The 4404-nt window shown below is 40.4% G+C and overlaps 1 pseudogene; it reads left to right on the top strand.

The window, feature by feature from the left end:
- The first annotated feature begins 703 nt into the window (after positions 1–703).
- On the top strand, positions 704–2395 carry LOC117448417 (beta-1,3-galactosyl-O-glycosyl-glycoprotein beta-1,6-N-acetylglucosaminyltransferase 3-like; annotated as a pseudogene).
- The last annotated feature ends 2009 nt before the right edge of the window (positions 2396–4404 follow it).

Below are 4404 nucleotides of genomic sequence, written 5' to 3'. Positions count from 1 at the left end.
GTGTTATTAATATTAATATTGTTCATGGTTGGTGCCGCTGGCTGCTCTTATCGCGTGTGTTCGGCTCTGTGTAGGCTACAGCCATAATAGGCTATAGCCCATGTGAAACAATGTAGCCTGTTTTTGAGTCATTTTAAGTTGATTTCATTAAACAGTCAAACGTTACATTGGTGGTCCGTGGATTATTTATTATCAAGTTGACTGAAGTTTGCGTAGCCCATACATGCTCGGGAAATCTGTTGACATGAACATGATCCATCGGGACGTTTCATGTAAATGTAGACCTGTGTCACCACCCCGTGTGCAACAGATTTTGTCTTTATAATAGGCCTATGTCAGTGCTGTTGCTATTAATGCACGGATCAGCATTTACCCACCCCCCCCGCAAAAAATAATAATAATCCCGGCTCCCCTGGAGACCGTGGTATAGTTCGCACACTGGAGCCTCCGCTGATATACCATCCGTAATGGCTGATGGGAATCAGGTGTGTCGCAGAGGAGAGTGCTCAACTGTTTGCAGCTGGTGGAGATTTGAGCCGGGAGCCAGGAGTGACAGGCACCACGCCCACACAGACAGGGATGGTGGCTGGAGAATGCAACCAGGCAACAATATTATTGTTTCGTCAACAAATGCCTAACACACCTTCGTTTGACACACCTACTGAGAGGGCTGATTCAGTTTTTCATTAGATATACCTGTCAAACTTTAGCTTGCAGTGAAACAAAGATCACCGATGCTGAAGTGACTACAGCCAAGGAATGGCAAGGTTTTTCATTCACCTGACTTTGAGGACCCTCTCTCTCATCCTCATAGGTACTTTGCTTTCATTTGTCCTTTGGAAAACTGACTCCAAAGAGCAGTCGTTGCCTGATCTCAGAATACCACAGCAGTTTTTTACTGACCTGCTTGGCTGCTCGGCTATTATCAGTGGAGACATTACCGGCAAGAAAAAACAATTAGAAGTGCTTTTGGGATCCAGGAAAAGACAGAAAGTACTAACTGAGGACTTCTACCTTAACGTGACAAAGGACTGTCCAGCTTACCTTAAGAGAGGTTTCATTACATCACCCATCAGTGAAGAAGAAAATGATTTTCCCATTGCCTACTCAATGGTTATTCATGAAAAGATTGAGATGTTTGAGCGTCTTCTAAGAGCCATTTACACTCCTCAGAATATCTACTGTGTGCATGTGGATCAGAAATCCTCTGAAGACTTTCTGAAGGGAGTGAAGGCAATTGTTTCCTGCCTTCCTAATGTGTTTCTAGCCAGTAGGTTAGAACGTGTGGATTATGCCTCATGGTCCCGAGTGCAGGCGGATTTGAACTGCATGAAAGATCTGCTGAACTCACACGTCCAGTGGAGGTACCTGCTAAACACCTGCGGGGCCGACTTTCCCATCAAAACCAACAGGGAAATGGTTCAGGCTCTAAAAGCCCTAAACGGGAAAAACAGCATGGAGACAGAGGCCACCAATGACTACAAGAAAGCTCGCTGGCAGTATCATCACAATGTTAATGGCACTGTCGTAAGGACTGATGTGAAGAAAAGTCCCCCACCTATTAGCAGCCCTATGTTCATGGGAAATGCTTACTTTGTGGTCACGAGAGCCTTTGTGAAGCATGTGATGCAGGACAGAGAGGCTCAGAAGCTATTGGAGTGGGAGAGGGACACTTACAGCCCCGATGAGAACCTGTGGGCGACCCTGCAGAGGATGCCCTCCGTTCCAGGATCGATCCCTGCCAACATCAAGTATGATGAGTCAGACATGCAAGCCATCGCTCGCGTGGTGAAGTGGGGCTATCATGCAGGCAGTATAAAAGATGGAGCCCCGTACGATCATTGCACCGGTGCTTACAGAAGAGCAGTGTGTGTACGGCGCTGGAGACCTCGCCTGGCTCCTTCAACAACATCACCTCTTTGCAAATAAGTTTGATCCTGAGGTTGATGACATCGCCATTAGGTGTCTGGAGTCAGTTCTGCGGTTTAAGATGTTAGGACATGACATGGTAACAGATCACTTCTAACAATTTGTAAGGCTTAATCAGCTAAAATGTATAATATGTTAACAGAAATATTTAATACAGATCATTACGTTATACGTTTATTTTTATATTGCCATTATTTAACTGAAATGTCTTGATTCATTCTCTATTAATTATCTTCAAGATACTATCTGTCTTGTCATGTTTTTTATGAATGTGGCTGTTATTATCAGTATATAGAAATGATGATAAACTCCAACTTCAATGAAATCGATATTTGTGGTGCCATCTAGTGGAGTCTAAGTGGATGAGATAAAGAAGGTAAAAACAGTACAGTAGTATCTAAAGCAAACCAATTGAATTGATTGAAGTAATGTGAATATAATTAGTTTTCAAACATATTTTGGTGATTTTTTTTTTAACTCAAATGCTATTGTTATTGTTATATCAGACAAAAACTACAGTTTTTTTGCATTTATTAGGCTGTTTATTACATTATATAAAACTGTTAACCTCTAATAAGAAACAAAGAACTCTTATAAGGAGAATTAAAAATAATACACAGGCCTACTTTAAAATAAATTAAACACAGCACTTGGGGAGTCCTCTGTATGGAAGCCCATTTCCGCCACTTGAAAAAAATAAAATCCCCATGAAAAGTCATAATAATGAGATAAAAAGTCATGAGATAAAAAAGTCGAAATAATGAGATAAAAAGTCATAATTATGAGATAAGAAAGTCGAAATAATGATAAAAAGTCATGAGATAAAAAGTCATAATAATGAGATAAAAAGTCATAATTATGAGATAAGAAAGTCGAAATAATGATAAAAAGTCATGAGATAAAAAGTCATAATAATGAGATAAAAAGTCATAATTATGAGATAAGAAAGTCGAAATAATGATAAAAAGTCATGAGATAAAAAGTCATAATAATGAGATAAAAAGTCATAATTATGAGATAAGAAAGTCGAAATAATGAGATAAGTCATAATTATGAGATAAGTGCGCATGCGCTGCAGTGGCGCTGTCTTTAAAAAAGGTCCCTTCATCACCTTGCTGCTCTCCACCATGCAAACAGCATCTATCTAGTCCTAAATAAGGTAACTATTACAGGTGACTTTTGTAAATGTTAGATGTTACATATAGCCTATATTGCAGCTATGAACTACAACAATGCAGTTCATAGCTTTGACATTACCTGTTATGAACTATAATATATATGCCTATAGTTTTGTGGTAACGTTCACGCCACTAATGACAATAGTGTAGGCATACTGCTGCTGTGAGTTGCTCTAACTCGTGAACGTTACCACACAACTATAGGCATATATATTATATTCATAACAGGTAATGTCAAAGCTATAAACTGCATTGTTGTAGTTTAGCTGCAATATAGGCTATATGTAACATCTAACATTTACAAAAGTCACCTGTAATAGTTACCTTATTTAGGACTAGATGCCGTTTGCATGGTGGAGAGCAGCAAGGTGATGAAGGGACCTTTAAAGACAGCGCCATTGCAGCGCATGCGCACTTCTTATCTCATAATTATGACTTTTTATCTCATTATTTCGACTTTTTTATCTCATAATTATTACTTTTCATGGGGATTTTATTTTTTTCAAGTGGCGGAAATGGGCTCTGCACATTTGAAGGGAAAACATTTTTATTAAAATGGGCCCACTTTGAAATAAATAAAACATATAGCTGCACCCTAAAAAGAGTTTATTATTTATTGTCAAAGCATTTAATATATTCATTGCTATCGGGACGTTAAGAGCATTCCATGGAATATAACAAAAAGTGTTTTCTGAAATAAATTACATACCCCATTGAATTATGACTGAAGATCGTCAGCTGGCTTCTTCTCCCTTGTTGTTCCTCGATACGTAAAGGCTGCACCACCGTTGACAACTTCTCTCTACATATCAGACATACCGGTAAACCAGCATCGTTTGCTGTGAAAGCAGATAACTCTGTCCACACAGAATTAAATCCTGTGTTCCTCCGGTACTTTTCTTTGATTTATCCATAGTTCGCTCATCGAGCCGGGGGTTATTCACCTCCAAGAAAAGGCGCTCGCGCGGGACCGTAGCAGGATGTGACGCATATTTTAGTTGACCTAATTGTGACGCTGACCGTTGAGCGGCCCGACCAAGCAAGGAGAAAGAGGCAGAGAATTCAAATATAAGCCGGTGTGGGCATTTATTACTCACAAACATGACACAGCCTCAATCTGCTGTTCACATGAGCACAGCCACCAGGATCTCACACACACTACCCCCCCTAACAGCCAGGGAAACAGAGCCTAAATACCCACACACACTAATCAGCAACTAGACACAGGTGAGGGGGGAGGAGACAACACAGGGCCCCAGGTGCACACAATCCAGCAACAGCCATAATGGGAGGGGGA

Source organism: Pseudochaenichthys georgianus, chromosome 6 (genome assembly GCF_902827115.2).
Source record: "Pseudochaenichthys georgianus chromosome 6, fPseGeo1.2, whole genome shotgun sequence".
Lineage (NCBI taxonomy): Eukaryota > Metazoa > Chordata > Actinopteri > Perciformes > Channichthyidae > Pseudochaenichthys > Pseudochaenichthys georgianus.
This window is presented reverse-complemented; position numbering and strand designations above follow the sequence as displayed.